We start from the raw sequence: 19,854 nt of genomic DNA on the forward strand, positions 1-19,854 counted from the left end.
AAAACCGAAAAAAAAGTTTAGCTTCGTTTAATTTTTAGATGAGAAATAGTAAAACTATAAAATAAGTAAATAAAATTCAGGACTTAATATTCAAAAGTGGTTATAATCATTTAGAACTTAAAATGTTCAGATGCTTCTAATCAAGATTGGAACAAATTTATTTTCTTTCATAATGTTAATTCTAATAATATAAAAATTATATCCATTTTTAAACAACTTCAAAAAAAGAAGATTCTTAGTTCGACTGTTTTTATATGTATCTCATAACTTTTTACTGAGTGTATCGATTTTGATGATACTTTTCCAAATCGAAAGCTGTTGCTTGTCGTGTGGTCCCATTTAAATTTGGCCGAAATCTGGCGAGTAGTTTTTGTTTTATCCTTAATAATTTGTATTTATTTATATGTTTTTTTTCCGACTACCCACATTGATGACGATTTAATTTTTGTTTCTTGTCAATGTAATAATAATAATGTAAATTTAAATCGTTTTTAAATATGTACAATTTTTATTTTTGTGTTACCCACACATTAGGAATTCTAAACATTTCTGAATATCATATCAAAAATGGACCGCTCCAGCGGGGTTCGAACCCGCCTCTCCGACTGACCGTGTCGGCGCTCTAGCCAATTAAGCTATGGAACGATGTACCCGTTAGATCGAATTCTTGATATGATGATTTTATTTTCGGTTTAAGCGAACCGTGGCGTCTATAGTGAGTTCAATCGCGTTCAATCGCGTTCAAGCGTTCAATTTTTGATATGATATTCAAAAATGTTTAGAATTCCTAATGTGTGGGTAACACAAAAATAAAAATCGTACTTAAAAATAGCATGGTGTCGTCTCCTGTCAAAGATTTTCATTGTAATATGAAACTTTGAATAGTTACGGGTCTCTGTAAAGAACTCACTATAGACGGCGCCACGGTCGCTTAAACCGAAAAAAAAAATCATATCAAAAATTTCGCTCTAGTGGGTACATCGTTCCATAGCTTAATTGGCTAGAACTGACACGGTCAGTCGGAGACGCGGGTTCGATCCCCGCTGGAGCAGAGTCAATTTTTGATATGATATTCAAAAATGTTTAAAATTATTAATTATTGTGTTTGCTCATAAACGAAAAAAAAAACACTTCAATTACATCGACAAGTAATACAACGTAAGTAGACGAAAAAAATTAATAAACGCACTAGTCGTCACTACGATTTTCGAAAATTACCCTCGATTTGTCTGGGATGCCAACATCAGATCCTGGTTTCCTTATCATGTTACCACCATTGGGATATCTCCTTTCCAACAAAAAAATAAAAAGAATCAGCAAAATCGGTTCATAAACGACGAAATTATCCGCGAACACTCATAATATACATATAAATATATATCTTGTACGGTCGAATTAAGAAACCTCCTTTTTTGAAGTCGGTTAAAAATAAACAATCACAAATGAGTTTAAATTTTAAATGTTGTACGAAAATTGGATTTGATTAGTTTTTGAAAATTTATTCCTGAAATGTAAATAAAACGTCCCGAAATTGACGGGTGTTGTAATTTATAATGTCGAAAATTAAAAAAAATAAAATAAAAAAATACTATGTTATTTGTTTTTAGTATATTTTTTTTATAATAAGGTAAAATATTTTTCTATAATCGTAATAATGTTAATTGTCTTCTTTTGTATAAAATGCTGTGATTATTATTTACTGTCGATTTTCGTTCATATAACAAGAAAATGAGGATTTCGTAATTAAATATATTATTTTAATGTGATACCAATAATGATCGGTAAAATGTGACTAAAATAGATATATAATCCATTTTGTACAAGGTGGATACAAGCGAGAGGTATTCAATGAAACAACACACTATATACAATTATTTTATATATAAAATTCTCGTGTCACAATGTTAGTTACAATACTCCTCCGAAACGGCTGGACTGATCTTTATGATATGCATATCGGGTGGGTCTGAGAATCGCCCAACAACTATTTTTTCATACCCGTAAGTTATAAGGGCGGGGGGGATTAAGGGGGTTAATAACATATATGGCAAAACAACGTTTGCGGGGTCAGCTAGTGAGATATAAACAAAACATCAGTCAAAACGAAGACGGGCAGCAGCGTCTTCGGTGCGACAAAGCCAGCCCTGCGGTCACCAACCCGCCTGCCCAGCGTGGTGACTATGGGCAACACACATGAGTTCAGGTCATTTTTGGCGCGAAATTGTGGAGGCCTATGTCCAGCAGTGGACTGCGAAAGGCTGAAGTGTGTGTGTGAGTGAGTGATCAGTCAAATGGAGATCGGCTTACAACAAATTGCTGCGCTGCTTCGATTTGATTTAGTTTTTTTTGTATATAACCTATAAAATCTATACGAATATTGTGAAGCTGAAAAGTTTGATTAAACGCGCTGATCTAAATTTTTTTTATTTTTTTTTTATACATAAGGCTGGCGTTTGACCGCTATTTCACCTGATGATAAGTGAAAATGCGGTCTAAGATTGAGCACGCTTACCTAGAAGTAACCTATTCACTCGCGAATTAAAGATCCCCGGGTCATAGCTTTCGGGGAACACAGACGCTGGTAGAGAGTAGAATCGCTTAGTGCGTATAGGGGGAATCTCAACCATATAAGGGTGACGTAACGCAGAGCGTCTGGTTGTACGATGATGGATCTAAGGAACTAACGGTTCGAATTGAAAAGTTATTTTTGTGTTGGATGGCCCATTTACTGAGGAAGGCTAGCAATTGGTTTTCCCCTCAAATTAACGCGTGAAACCGTAGAGCACAGCTTTTCTGTAATATAACTAGCTTTTTTGAACAGTTACACACTGGCTCGCATAATTACCCCTCCCCCCGTTAAAATACAGCCAAAAGTATTTTTATAATCAGTACAGTAGTTTCTTAAGTTTATCAATTACAAACAAACAAACAAACCACCAAATCATTCCCCTTCATTATATTAGTGAAGATCACTCACTCACTCACTTCAGCCTATACAGTCCACTGCTGGACATAGTCCTCCACAAGTTCGCGCCAAAAATGCCGTGAATTCATGTGTGTTGCCCATAGTCACCACGCGGGTTGGTTAGTATAGATAATGTCGTTTAATTTAACGCCTTTCGCTTGTCACCACCGTGAAAGCCATTAAACCAATCAATCAATTATATTACTTAGAGTTTGCTTAGAAAACTAGCTTATATTTCTAATTTACCTAACAGCTATATCAAATACTACTACGTTATGGTATAAGAATGAAATACGTTCGCACATACCCCCCCTCCCCCCTTTAACGGGGGGTATTCTTATCATTAAAATGTAAAAGAAATCAAATCATCAATAATTGTGCTGTTTTAAACACGAAATCATTTATTAAGGGGGGAGGATCTAGCTTTGTGACGTAATATTTACTAGAAGGTCGCAAAAAGTGTGACTTGGCGTGACAAGGCGGTCGAAAGCGGTAAAATTTTGCGTGACTTATTTTATGGATGACGCTTAAGGCCTAAAAATTGCTTATTTTAATAAATTATAATTAATAGAGTAATATGAATGCAGGTTGAAATAATTGAGATTTTTTTTTGTTATTTTTAAATGGATTAGTAATACTTTAATATTTAATGTTTAGATTACGCTTCGTCACTCGTTACCTGTTTTTGGATGGGTGATCATTTTGAATATTACATAAAATGCTTGTTTAATTTTACTCTCATATATGAAGTGGATACAAAGTTGAGGCATTCGATTAAACTACATATACAACATACCATTTATAAGCTACTAGCTAAGAGGTCGTCCCTCACGTGAGGCTCGAAAGGGTGGGGGTAGGGAAAAACATCACAAAATATTTAAAATTAAACGTTGAACGCGAGATTAAAACAACAACCAACAAAAATATTTGATCAGATTATACATGTATTTATTACCACGGGGTAGAGGATGGGGGATTAATGGACAACCCCAGACTTGATTGTACCGACATATTTGTTTTCGTGAATATCGACTTTTTTTTTTAATTTCACTAGGTCGGCAAACAAGCGTACGGTTCACCTGATGGTAAGCGATTACCGTAGCTTATAGACGCCTGCAACACCAGAAGCATCGCAAGCGCGTTGCCGACCCTATACCTAATCCCCCCAGGAGCTCTGGTCACCTTACTCACCAACAGGAATACAATACTGCTTGAAAACAGTATTATTTTGCTGTGATCTTCTGTAAGGTCGAGGTACTACCCCAGTTAGGCTGCTCCATATTTTGAGCAGGAAATTCCTGCTGTGCCCTACCTCAGTTAAACCTTTTGTTTATATAAATCTTGTACCAATAACAATCACAACAAAAAATAAAATCTAATTCGGTGCAGTGGGTCGAAAGTTATAAGCACATACAGATAATAATTATAATTGTGTTTGCTTGAAAACGAAAAAAAAAACCGACTTCAATTCCTCGGTAATCGGTCCGCACCCATTAACCGACGTAAAACTATCAGGTAGACGAAACAATGGTCAAGTAAATACGCGTTATTAAAGATTACTCAAAAGTACTCATCAAATCTCGATTAAATTTAAATGGGACCACAGAGAATCATCAGTTTTCGATTAAAATAAGAATCATCAAAATCGGTACACCCAGTGAAAAGTTATGTGGTATAATACGACGTAGGTCGATGAAAAAATAGTCAAGTAAATACTCATTATTATATATAACTCAAAAAGTAGTTGTTAGATCTCGATTAAGTTTAAATGGGCCCACATGATAAGAACGACCTTTCGATTAAAACTAGAATTGTCAAAACTGGTCCATCCAGTAAAAAGTTCTGAAGTAACATACATTAAAATATAAAGTCGAATTGAGAACCACCTCCTTTTTTTAAAGTCGGTTTTTATCCTTTTTTTAATTGCTCTGGTTTAGTGGTGCAAGTAGTCACCTAAACTGCGACCGGTTTGCGGGTTCGATTCCAGCTCGGGATGGATTGTATTTGTACAAATATTTCATTCCGGTTCGAATGTCTGTCCTTGTAGGTCTCGTCGACAGTAGTTCAATTACAGTTGTAAATCTATCATGTGCCTGAATTATTTCTGCTATTTGACTGATGTTCTGTGTATCTTCTATATATCTATACTAATAAATAGAGAGCCGGTTTTTTTGTTCGTTTATATTGAGAAAACTACTGAACCGATCGGAATAATAATTAGGAAGAGCTGTAGCTTTTGAGCATCGTGCACATTTCGCGCTGAGTCCAGCCTTAGTTATATTTAATCAGAATTTAAACTACCTTTTTATGATTCTGTAGTTATAATTAAAAACTGGTGTAGGTTTCATCTTGATATACCATTTAGAAGACGTATAATAACTATGAACTATTGTAAATTAAATGGTAATTAAGTTATTTTGTACATCTATATTAACAAATGAAGAGCCGGTTCTTTTGTTCGGTTATACTGCAAAAACTACTGAACCGATAGGAATAATACTTACACCATAAGATGCAGCGAGTTTCGGAGAAGGTTTTAGTATGTGATATGTTGGTGATTACTTATCATGTAAGAACATATGGACGGACAGAGGTCGCTAGTATCTTATAAATGGTATGTAATGTATAGTTTAATTAGTCTCTCGCTTGTATCAACTATTTAATTTAATATTTTGTATGTAAATAGTGTTTATATATAAAAAAAAAAATAGTTTTAAAACATCGTGCCAATGGAATTAACATAAGTTTGTTAGTTATTAACTTGTATAAGTATTAAAAAAAATGTATTAGAGAACTTCCATATACGTATCTCTTTGTATTTAACATGCATTAGTTACGGTGTGTGTTTGGAGGGAAAAAGTTGTTTCAAAATCGGTCAAGTAGATTTTGGAAGAGTGGGGAAGGGTATCAAGCTTACAGATCACAGCTAAATAACCCTGAGTAAGGTAGAGAGTACGGTCGGCAAAGCGCTTGCGATGCTTCTGGTGTTGCAGGCGTCTATAAGCTACGGTAATCGCTTACCGTCAGGTGAGCCGTACGCTTGTTTGCCGACCTAGTGACATAAAAATAATTGCAATTACAAATATAAGTATATGGAAGTTCTTTTAATATTAAAAAAAAAAACAAAAAAAACATGAGTGCCTTTCCTATAACTTTATTTTAACGCACAAGTGTTCTTTATAATTTCGTGTCCATATTGAGTGTAGTTATAATACAATTTGGAGGGTAGTTTTCAAAACCAATATCTCGAAGTTTAAATTTATGAAACAAAATTTTTCTACTGAAAATTGGATCTAATTTTATTCCTTTTGAATCGAGTCTAATAAAGTGTAAATTACTTAAACGTAATATTAATTTTGTTCATATATTTTACCTACTTCAAAAGAGGGAGGTGGTTCTCAATTCGGTTTTGTTTTTTTATGCGTACCTCGTAATTTTTACCGAGGTCAATCGATTTTCGGAAGCTTGTCGCGTGATTACATTTAAATTTGATCAAGATGTGAGTAGTACTTTTGTGAGTAATCACTAGTAGTGCGTATTTAACTGACCATTTTTTTTCGACTACCCACATTTACGATGCTCTCATTTTATTACTTGTCGATGTTAATTGAAGTCGGTTTTTTTATTTGAGACAAAAAAAAAAACAAAATTAAAATCGACATTATTATCAAATGTTGATGGAATTACGGAAAAGTGGTCTTTATTAGTTTTGAAAGTTACCATCTAAATTATTAATTTTAGTCTATTTTAGCAAAACGAGTCCCATTATCACATTTTTTAATACGATTGTTTAGCTATTATGGTTTAATTAATAATATATTTGATGTAAAGGAATTGAACTAAATATGTATTTTAATGGATTGTCAATTTATTATACTATGAGAATATGATGATGATGATGATGATGATGATGATGATGATGAAGAAGAAGAAGAAGATTTGAATAAGACCTAGCAGTTGTGATTAATAAATTTGAATAGAAAATGATTGGGAAGGGGGATTGGTGGTATACTCTGTCTGTAAAGTTGATTAACTAATCCAAAATATCCTTGTTTAATAATATTTTCATAATTAAATAAATTTAAGGTAAACGCAGATAATATCGATTTATTAAAAGTTTAAAATTAAAAGCAATATGATTGTTGTGAAATAATTTTAGTTAAATATACTTACTGACAACCGATGTGTATTGGTGCGTGTAGTCGCCTAAAACACCGGCGGTTTGCGTGTTCGATTCCCGCTCGGGATGGATAATAATAATTATTTTCTTTATTGTACACAACAACAATCAAAACAATAACATATTGCAAATAAATATCCAGTGTAAGGCGGTCTTATTACTAGAAGAGCGATCTTTGAGCGATATTTTGTATTTGTAGAAATATTTCTTTCCGGTTTGAATGTCTGTTTTTGTGGGTCGCAACACCGTGCCTCGGAGAGCACGTATAGCCGTCTGTGGTAAACACTATGGTCCTTAGAAATGGATTAGACTCTAAAATTTCTTGTCGTATTAACGTTTGCATGGGATCCGGCGAGTAGTTTTTGAGTTACCCCTAATATTGCGTATTTAATTGATTTCAAAAACGTCGATGTTCACGTTTTATTACTTGTTAGTTGACTTCAACCACGTTCATGTTTACGTTACTTGATAATGAAATTTGAAGATTTTGTTTTAAAAGAAATTGGTTGTCTGTAAAGTTAGTTTACGGACGATAGTTTAACGTGACAACGTCATAACAAAACATCTCTTCGGATCTTTCGGACGCATAGGCCAATCGAGTGGCAGAGAGATAGAGCGTAACGCTACAATGAGTCATCCTTTTTCGTGCATGCAGCCGGCCTTCATCGATGTATTAGACGTTGTCACGTCAAAAGTATTTGGGACTATCACATCCCTTTTGACCCTAACTAAGTTAAAGGCAAACTTCGATACAAGTGAGAAAAAATTAGGGATGACATAATTTTTTTATGCGTATTTTGTGAACAATAGTCTAAAATAGAAATTCTTATTAGCTGATCAATGTAGAGTCCATGTAGAGTCTTGCATAATATGGATAAGTGGAAAATGAAGAAATTTTACATTTTGTGGGAAATAAATAAATAACGAATGAGCCTAGCTTTACATTTAGCGATTCATTTCATTCATTCAATCATGTAAAGATTTTTTTTTCGTATTACTTTGTTACTTTAAGATTTCTAAACATATTTAAAAAAAATTGTCGCGTATTTCTGCGTTTACCAAATAATTGTAGTAATGGCTAAGTCATTTCACGCGATATCATAGAAACCTATGATATTGAGAATAAATATTTTTGATAATTTTATATGATATAATAATATTAGGTTCTATGATATTATGTTTTATTCGATGTATTTTTTTTTTTTGTTAATTTTAATAATGTATTGTATTTTTCTGTTTGTATTAAACTGGCGACAAAATCTTGTGGTTTTATTTGGACCATCTTTTTTATCTCTTGATTCAGCCTGAAACAACCCACTGCTGGACATAAGCCTGTTTCTCCATGAGAAGGAGCGGAGCTAAATCCACCACGCTGCTTCACTGCGATAGTTGACAATAATCTGTACGGGTTACCGCACACTGAAAATATAGTTATTGCGCCTCCAGTAATGCCCCTGTGCCCATGTCGGGCCGGGATCCTGAGGGGCGGTCCTGCTAGACACGGCGTCGTCGGGATTGTTCAGAGGTGATTCGGACAGTCCCCATGGAGGAGAAGCCTGGCCTTTTCGCCGAGGCCAGTCTGTCGCTGGAGTGATCCTGATGCCTGCAGATCCGGGACCCTCCAATTAAAACGGCTGAAGGCTCCCGCAGGGGTTTGGTCGGTATTGCACCTCCAAGTGCTGAAGCCGACATACGGTCTAGGAATGCCTACCCAGGCGTCCTGGATATCACCCGTAAATGGATTCCTCTACGATACCAAAAAAAAAAAACAGAAAATGAAGTGTCAATAACTTCGTATTCAAAATCAAAAATAACTTCTCTACACTTTAAAGTACTTTTGAATCATCATTTTACAAATAAAATTATATTTCCTTTTAATATATTAATTGTATTTGCTTTTACTTAATATATTAATTATATTTAAAGTATTAAGAAGGAAGTGGAGGTTTTCAATTCGATTGTATTTTTTTGTATGTATTTTACATCAGAACTTTTGATTAGATGGACCGATTACGATGAAATTTGTTTTAATTGAAAGGTGTTGCATGTCATGTGGTCCCGTTTAAATTTAATTGACCTCTGACAAGCATTTTTAGAGTTATATATATATAAATACGCATCGTATTTGCTTGACTAGTTTTTTCGACCATCTACTTTGTATTAAACCGCATAACTTTTCGCTGGGTTTATCCATTTTGATGATTCTTACTTTAATCGAAAGCTAATGCTTGACATGTAGTCTTTTTAAATTTGCTCGAGTTCTGATTACTACTTTATGAGTAATCTTTGATAGCGCGTATTTACTTGACTGCTTTTTGTATTATAGATTACTTCCTATTTATTTAAGTTTAATCTTTTTATGTAAGAAATAATAAGGAATTCATTCTCGAATAATAACTATATAAAATAGTTCAAATAGTTGTATGTCTACTATGTGTGTTATAGGCTGTATAAAATCACGCTAGGGATGATGGAAGCGGCGTGTAACACCATATCCGCATAGTAGACTAGTGAAATAATAAATACTAATAATAAATTAATGTATAATAATAAAATAGTTTTTATTTTGCTCAAAGTAGGTAGTTTGAATTATCTAGAACTCTAAAAGCCCTGCGGCCCGCGTTAGCTTAAAAAAACTGTGTTACAGACCACGGTGTCTTCTTCAAAAATTAGTTTATTGTTACATAATCAGATTTTGTATTCAAAAAGCGAAAACATAAATGCAACTAAACTGTATACAAAGATGACAACAACACAATCCCGAGTAGAAATTTTTTCGACTTCCTGAGAAGGACCGGACCAGGCGTGCCTGATCAGGATTAGATAAGGCATGTAACGCAGATGATTGGTCTGGACCCGATCAGGAAATCTTATCTCATCCTGATCAGCCGGTTCGGTCCGGTCCTTTTAAAAAACACGAATGTATTTTCTTGAAAAAATTGTTTAACAAAAAAAAAAACGACGATATTATAAATGTTACTTAACATAATTATTATGATATTTATTTCCGTTTATTTTTTCCAATGTATTATTTATTTATGTTTTTACTTTAGATATTAATTATTTTTATTTATTTTTATGTTATTAATTAATTATTATTTTTATTTATTTTTATGTAATTAATTAATTATTATTAATTAAATTTTATTTCTTAACTTCTAATATTTAACTACTAATTAACTATTTCCTATTACTTACGACTGCTCCACTGTGTAGAAATGGACTCCTTGCTAGACTGTCCTAATAACTGTATATATACTAAGTGCGCTTAAAAACTTTAATAGCGCGATTCAGGCTCAGTTCGCGTAATTTCTGTCAGGCTATCCTGATCTGGACCGGACCGGGTCCTGATCCAGTATGCCTTACCATACTTGATTATATTTTACATCAGGCTATCCTGATCTGGACCGGACCGGGTCCTGATCCAGAATGCCTTACCCTACTTGATTATATTTTACATCAGGCTATCCTTGTCTGGACCAGACCTGGTCCTGATAGAGCTTGCCGGATCCGGCATGCCTCATTGTATCCTGATCCGGTCCAGATACATGATCTGGTTGAGCCTGACCTTTTTTCTAGTCGGGATGATAAAACAGAGTATAAATAGAAATTTGAAAAAAGAAGGTTGACAATTATTAAATTATGGAAAAAAAATTATTAATAATTTATGTAGATTAATATGTCGAAGTAATAAGAATCAATTTTATATATTAATAATGTAATTAGCAATTGATTAGTTTATGGATTAATGGTTTTATTGATTTACTAGCTGTGCCCGCGGCTTCGCCCGCGTTGAAATTAGTGTATCACAAAGTTTTCCCGGCAAACTTCCAGTGAAACTCTCATCAAAATCGGCTTAGCCGTTCCGTAAACCTTCCTCTTGCCAATGGTGGAGCCCTTACTTGAATGGTGAAACCGCGTGATAATCCGTTAGTAGATTTTGAGCGAATCGATCACATACACTTTTGGGGACTTGTTTTATAATACACTAACTGTTGCCCGCGACTGTTATAAAGATATGCATTACTATTAAAATGTTTAACGCAAATTATTTTTTTGTTTCAGTCACTTGAAACGCTTATCACTCTGAGTAACTTTTTAAAAGGCACAATTTAGTATAATTTAATGTTTATTTTTATAAAACCTCTATACACCACATTTTTAGTTTTATTTTCAGGCTGTTTAAGTTTCATACAAACTATCAACCCCAATTAAACCTCCTTAGCGGTGGAATATCGTAAAATCCGTTCTTAGCGGACGTCTGCTGACTATACCTCCCTGCCAAATTTTATCTTTGTCCAACCTGGATGGACAGACCATCCAGCGGTTTTTCAGTTCTCGTGATGAGTTAGTGACCTTTCTCTTTTATATATATATAGATTACGATGCATTTTTTGGACACCTCCTCACCATCTAAAGAGCATATATTTTAAATTTCAAGTCTCTCACTCCAAAAACATATGACTTTCATACAAACTTCCAACCCCCGTTTTATCCCCTTAGGGATTGAGTTTCATAAAATCCGTTCTTAGCGGATGTTAACGCCTTATAAGAAACATACCTGCCAAATTTCAAGTTTGAAGCTGTTATAGTTTCGGAGATTTCGTGATGAGTGAGTCAACCTACCACCCCCCCCCCGTTTTAACCCCAAAAGGGAGTTGATTTCTAAAGATACATTATTTGGACACCCTTTCACTATCTATTGAGCATACATTTTAAATTTCAAGTCTCTTACTTCAAAAACATAGGACTTTCATACAAACTTGCAACCCCCGTTTTACCCCCTTAGGGGTCGAGTTTCGTAAAATCCGTTCTTAGCGGATGCCTACGTCTTATAAGGAGCCTACTTGCCAAATTTCAAGTTTGTAGGTGTTATAGTTTCGGAGATTTCGTGATGAGTGAGTGACCTTTCGCTTTTATATATATTATAGATTAAAGGTTTTGTAACCGACGGATATTATTATTTTAAGGTCGTTCTTACGACGTATTTATAACCTTATAGAAGTCCTTAAGCCTTACAAAACATACATAGGATCACAGTCATGTAACACTGCTTTGCAAGTCTGATTTCTGTTCCTGTGGTGAGTAAGGTAGCCAGAGCTCCAAGTGATGCCATCTGTCACAGCAGCGGGTAGGGCCCTAGGGTGTTGCAGGCACCCTACGGTAACTACTTACTAAAGTGGTATGTAAAAAATATAACTAACAACAAATGAATTGAGTAGCAGTATTCGATTAAATTCAGCTGAAACTTGAAACCACGATCTTTCTGTTAATAGTAACTTTTATTTTTTATTTTATTTATCTATATAAAATTTAAGATAGTCCAGTCGGCTGATACCATGCGGCTTCGATTGCCGCCTGAGTTTGTGTGTAATATTTGTATTTATATATCTATATATGTATATTTATCAAATATAGCTATATTAGACGACTGTTACCTAGGACACAAGAATTAAGTAGCTTACGTAGGAACAGACGACCGTGTGTGTAAGCTAAAGATATTTATTTTTAACTACCTGTGCCCGTGATGTGCATCCGCGTGGAAATTAACAAAAAAGTTATTTTTCAGTTCGCAGAGTTATGAAATAAACAAATTTCTGAAATAATAGTCGCCAAGTTACTCATTACTACATCAGCTATCTGCTCGTGTAAGTCCTATCAAAACCGGTCCAGCACTTTCAGAGATTAGCCGGAACAGACAGACAGACAGACGAAAATGACACTACAATTTTATTTATTTGTACAGAAGATGTATAGATTTCTGTTCTATCTAATAAACGTCTCATAAATTAAAGATTAACATGTAAAAACTTGTCAAAATCATTTTTATCAGAATACATTCACATATGCTTTCAAATTCATCTTAGCGTTGATTATACAATCTCTATGTGTGTCTTTATGTAACGTTTTTAAAGTTTCAAACTCTGACCTTTTCCAAAAAGTCATAATAGATTGAAAAAATATTATTTTCTATTGACTATGTTTCGAAAGTAAATGTTTTACGCGACTGTTAGGTATAAGTAGTGTTATGTTTTTATAACATATTAGCGACCCGCCCCGGCTTCACACGGGTGCAATGCTGATATTAAATCTTAATATATATAAATCTCGTGTCACAATGTTTGTCCGCGATGAACTCTTAAACTACTTAACCGATTTTAATCAAATTTGCACACCGTGTGCAGTTTGATCCAACTTGAAAGATAGGGTAGTAGATATTTTGTTTTGATATATGTAATTATTATATTTAAGAAAAAAAAAATAAGGCGATACGAAGTTTGCCAGGTCAGCTAGTATACTATAGAATGTCTTTATTTATAGTGTGAAGCTAGCTTATAGCGTGGTTATTAACATAATAACAACATTCAAATATGCGTCGTTAGATTACACGTTGTTACAGAATGCGTTGAAGAAATAAAGGTTCACTGCTCGTTCCCCGTAGGTGATAGCGTAATAATTTGTAGCCTATATGTTGATCCGACTTCTTAATGTATCTTTAGAAATCAACTCCCTTTTAGGGTTAAAACGGGGATGGTAGGTTGACTCACTCATCACGAAATCTCCGAAAATATAACAACTATAAACTTGAAATTTGGCAAGTAGGTTTTGTATAGGATGTAAAAGATAAAACGGGGGTCGGAAGTTTGTATGAAAGGCCTTTTTTTAAAGTAAGAGACGAAATTTAAAATGTATGCTCTATAGATGGTGAAAAGGAGTCCAAATAATGTATCGTAATCTATATATATAAAAGAGAAAGGTCACTGACTCACTCGTCACGAGAACTCAAAAACCGCTGGATGGTCCATCCATCCAGGATGGACAAAGATGAAATTTAGCAGAGAGGTAGATTATAGTTAGTAAACGTCCGCTAAGAACGGATTTTTTGATATTCCACTGCTAAGGGCGTTTGATTGGGGTTGATAATAATAATAATAATAAATACTCTTTATTGTACACCACAAAGAAACATTACAAAAAAGTGATACATGAAAAGAAAGAAGTACAAGTTTGTCCAGTAGTGGACTGACTGACTGACTTGATATAGCTGTTACGTGTTAGGGTTCGAAGGATTTGGAGAGAAAGACCTGCTGACTCTTTTCAAGACTTTATTCACAAGCACTAGCTCCAACACAAAGCACTAGGTTCAAACACTAAGCACTAACAATGTCCTATGTCGTAGTCAATGTCGTAGGTTTCGCTAGTACCACTCTTGATCACTAGTTTTCACTCTTGAAGTCGCCTCGAAGATCGCTCAAACTGAACTGAACTGGCTCGCCTCCCTGCGGCTATTTATATCGGCCGACACGAGGCCCAGACCATTCTGGAAAGTTCGCGCATGTGCCCGGTTTTCGAGACTATACTTCTATAAAGTTCCACAGTAGTTCCTCTAACGCCATCTAGTATTGAGTAGAGAGTTTCATGCGGTCTCTGTCTTTGCGTGGTTTTAATGGTTGCCACTAGATGGCGCTAGTTTCTTTGTGTGTCCTTAACACTACTCCCCTCTTAGAGATGCTCGTCCCGAGCATCGTTGTTACTGCCATGGTATCGCGCCAGACGGTCTATGTGTACCACTTTGAATGTCCCTCTTGGTTGCTTTTGAATCCTGTAAGTCACATCATTCAGTCGGGTAACCACTTTGTATGGACCGTCCCACTTGAACTGAACTGGCTCGCCTCCCTGCGGCTATTTATATCGGCCGACACGAGGCCCAGACCATTCTGGAAAGTTCGCGCATGTGCCCGGTTTTCGAGACTATACTTCTATAAAGTTCCACAGTAGTTCCTCTAACGCCATCTAGTATTGAGTAGAGAGTTTCATGCGGTCTCTGTCTTTGCGTGGTTTTAATGGTTGCCACTAGATGGCGCTAGTTTCTTTGTGTGTCCTTAACATAACGCTTAAACAGATATCGATTCCGTGTTCATCATCATTATCATCTTCACTTTAGCTTGATACAGTCTACTGCTGGACATAGGCCTCCACAAGTTCAAGCTCCTCATGTGTGTTTGCCATAGTCACCACGGTGGGCAGGCGGATTGGTGACCGCAGGGCTGACTTTGTCGCACCGAAGACGCTGCTGTCCGTCTTCAGCCTGTGTATTTCAAATCCAGCAGTTGGATGGCTATCCCGTCACCGGTCGGCTTTTTAAGATCCAAGCTGGTAGTGGAACTATGTTATCTCTTAGTCGCCTCTTACGACACCCACGGGAAGATAGGGGGCGGCTATATATTTTATTGCCGTAACAACACAGATATTTTGTCCAAAAAGAAAGTCCAGTAATAAAAAATAAAAAACAAATAAAACAACTACCGCAGGTTAGCTGGAAGAGACTTCTTCTAGAGTTATCTCTACCGGCTTTCTACATATAAATTATATAATATGTGCTAACGGGCGTCAGATGTAGCCCGTAATAGTTTTCATTCATTAGTTTTGATTCATTGCATATTGGAAAATTACTAAAATCGGAAACATCGACATTTTTTTTATTGTCCGCTTAACTTAAACACGCCAATACGCCAACACGCCAACATGCCAAAACTCCAACACGCCAATGCGCCAACACTCCAACATGCCAACACGTCAACACGCCAATCGTCAATGCGCCAACACGCCAACACGCCAATGTGCCAATACGCCAACACGCCAACACGCCAACACTCCAACACGGCAATGCGCCAACACGCCAACACGCCAACACGCCAATACGCCAACACGCCAATACGCCAATGCGCCAACACGCCAACATGCCAACACGCCAACACGCCAACAGTCCAACACGCCAACATGCCAACACACCAATATGCCAAAGCGCCAATATGCCAACACGCCAACACTCCAACACGCCAATGCGCCAACACGCCAACACGCCAACAGTCCAACACGCCCACACGCCAACACTCCAACACGCCAATACGCCAACACTCCAACACGCCAATACGCCAACACGCCAACACGACAACACGCCAACACGCCAACACGCCAATACGCAAATGTGCCAACACGCCAACAGTCCAACACGCCAACATGCCAACACGCCAATACGCCAATGCGTCAACACACCAATACGCCAACACGCCAATGCGCCAACACGCCAACACGCCAATACGTCAATACGCCAACACGCCAACACTCCAACACGCCAACACGCCAATACGCCAACACGCCAATACGCCAACACGCCAACACGCCAATACGCCAACACCAATGCGCCAACACGCCAACACGCCAGCATGCCAATGTGCCAATACGCCAATGCGCCAACAACCCAACACGCCAATACGCCAACACGCCAATGCGCCAACACGCCAATACGCCAGCACGCCAATACGCCAACACGCCAACACTCCAACACGCCAATACGCCAACACGCCAACACGCCAACACGCCAACACGCCAATAAGCCAATGTGCCAATACGCCAACACGCCAATACGCCAACACGCCAAGACGTCAAAACGCCAACACGCCAACACACCAATGCGCCAACACGCCAACACGCCAATGTGCCAATACGCCAATGCGCCAACAACCCAACACGCCAATACGCCAACACGCCAATGCGCCAACACGCCAATACGCCAGCACGCCAATACGCTAACACGCCAACACTCCAACACGCCAATACGCCAACACGCCAACACGCCAACACGCCAACACGCCATTAGCCAATGTGCCAATACGCCAACACGCCAATACGCCAACACGCCAACACGCCAATAAGCCAATGTGCCAATACGCCAACACGCCAATACGCCAACACGCCAAGACGTCAAAACGCCAACACGCCAACACACCAATGCGCCAACACGCCAACACGCCAATGTGCCAATACGCCAATGCGCCAACAACCCAACACGCCAATACGCCAACACGCCAATGCGCCAACACGCCAATACGCCAGCACGCCAATACGCTAACACGCCAACACTCCAACACGCCAATACGCCAACACGCCAACACGCCAACACGCCAACACGCCAACACGCCATTAGCCAATGTGCCAATACGCCAACACGCCAATACGCCAACACGCCAAGACGTCAAAACGCCAACACCCCAACACGCCAATGCGCCAACACGCCAACACGCCAATGTGCCAATACGCCAACACGCCAATACGCCAACACGCCAATACGCCAACACGCCAATACGCCAACACGCCAACACGCCAATACGCCAACACACCAACACGCCAACAGTCCAACTCGCCAATACGCCAATGTGCCAATACGCCAATACGCCAACACGCCAATACGCCAACACGCCAACATGCCAACACGCCAATAAGCCAATGTGCCAATACGCCAATACGCCAACACGCCAACACGCCAACACGCCAAGACGTCAAAACGCCAACACGCCAACACGCCAATGCGCCAACACGCCAATGTGCCAATACGCCAATACGCCAACACGCCAATACGCCAACATGCCAATACGCCAACACACCAACACGCCAACAGTCCAACTCGCCAATACGCCAATATGCCAATACGCCAATACGCCAACACGCCAATACGCCAACACGCCAATACGCCAATGCGCCAACACGCCAACATGCCAACACGCCCACACGCCAACACTCCAACACGCCAATACGCCAACACGCCAACACGCCAACACGCCAATACGCCAACACGCCAACACGTCAACATAATATATAGGAGATATAAATAGGAGATGTGTTGAAGATTTTACGCAGCTTTACTGTGGGTTGGATGTTGTAGAATTGATCTGTTTAAGATCCAGATGACAGACCAATTAAAACTTTTACATCTATAGTTATTGACTACATTTTGTCAAATGTTGTTTTGCAATTGTTATTAACCTCCTTTAATTTCCCCCCTCCCGTTATAACTTAGCTGTATGAAAAATAGACGTTGGCCGATTCTCAAACCTACATGCACACAAAATTAAATAAAAATCAGTCCAGTGGTGTCGGAGGATTATTGTAGCTAACATTGGGACACGACAATGTTATATATAAGAATTTTCACTGAATTTTTTATTGAGTCATAATAAATAATATAATAATATATAATAATAGTCTATGTCACTATATCACTCCTGAATAGTGTAGTTTTCTGTAAGTGAAAGAATTTTCGTGATCGGATCAGTATTTGCGTACACCCTACAAATGAAAAAAGTTAAAAACTTTACCTCTTTACAATAATAATGTATATAATAAATTTAAGTATAACTTGATAACACTAACGATACAAATAAGTAATTCGGTATATTATATTAAAGGGTCTGTTTCAAAAGACTGAATATACCTTTTACTGAAAAGGCGTAACATAAATATTATCGCTTTTGTATACCTGTAGATTTTTTCTATAGGGCGTGGCACCGGCAAAACTGAAAGCCATTAAATCTATCAATCAGTCAATCAAAATATGATTATGTTTCCAGTAAGCTTTACGATATTTTCAAAACTATATATTAATACGTGAGGCAAAAACTATGTACCCATTTTCACGAAATTTGCGCGGACGGAGGAGTATGAAATTTCGTACACTTATAGTTTATATAGAGATGGACTACAGAATGCTAATATTTTTGCTTAAAATTATGCATAAAAATACATTAACTCGAAAAAAAATATTACGCACACTACCATGTATTTGACACACACACACACACGTGTGAGTATATACTCTTTTGTTTATTTTTAGTCTGTGGTTAAATTGCGGTCGAATTAACAGTTTGAAAGTAAGTTTAAATACTTAATTATTGAATTAACTTGCGGGTGAAGTCAAGAGAAGCAGTTAGTTATGCAATAAGACCTATTCGATGATTTATCAACATATTATATTACCTATTTTTATTTTTATAAATTTTAGTATATTTATCATCATTGACCAGCTTCTACGCAAACTCGTCTGTGTTGTATGCGCAAGCGCATGGTTTTGTAGGTTAGTGATAGTGAATACGTCTAGCGATTCTTATATGTATATTGGACGAGTTGACCTGGCGAACTTTATACCGCTATATTTTTTAACTTTTTGTCATTAGTCGAAGTAAAATAATATAGTGTATATGTTGAATAGGACAAAGTTACATATCTATGTAAAATATTATTAAAGTCGGTCCAATGGTTTCGGAGATAAGTATATAGAAAGAATACAGCTTTAATTATTCTATATATATAGTATATATGTACATACATACTACATATATGGCAGACCAACAGTGCTATTATTATCGTCAGACATCATGACTACTAGGATAATTGAACAAAGATAATTGTGTTTGCTTGCAAACGAAAAAAAAACCGACTTCAATTACATCGACGAGCAATACAACGTATGTAGACGAAAATAATTTAACAAACGCATTAGTCGTCACTACGATTTGCGAGGGTTTCCCTCGATTTCTCTGTGATTCCATCATCAGATCCCGGTTTCCTTATCATGGTACTACACTTGGGATATCTCCTTTCCAACAAAAAAAGAATTATCAAAATCGGTTCATAAACGACGAAGTTCCGAACATACATTAAAAAAAAAATATATATATATATACGGTCAAATTGAGTAACCTCCTCCTTTTTTGAAGTCGGTTAAAAATACCCGCCTTTTTTGTGTCAAATCTAGTCATAATGGAATTGAAATTTAATACGAGTACACTCCCATACATACTCGTAGGTTTCAACCTACTCAATGGTGTAACAACTTTTTTTAAAATCCATTTAAGTTTAAATAAACAAACGA

General features: G+C 37.0%; 1 long non-coding RNA gene across 1 annotated transcript; it reads left to right on the forward strand.

Annotated features, from left to right (window-relative positions):
- The first annotated feature begins 235 nt into the window (after positions 1-235).
- LOC123666747 lies at positions 236-19,852 on the forward strand. The gene is made up of 3 exons (XR_006745322.1): positions 236-474; positions 9,493-9,506; positions 19,838-19,852. It is a non-coding gene; the product is annotated as an uncharacterized LOC123666747 (long non-coding RNA).
- Positions 19,853-19,854: the final 2 nt, after the last annotated feature.

Source organism: Melitaea cinxia, chromosome 27, assembly GCF_905220565.1.
Source record: "Melitaea cinxia chromosome 27, ilMelCinx1.1, whole genome shotgun sequence".
NCBI lineage: Eukaryota > Metazoa > Arthropoda > Insecta > Lepidoptera > Nymphalidae > Melitaea > Melitaea cinxia.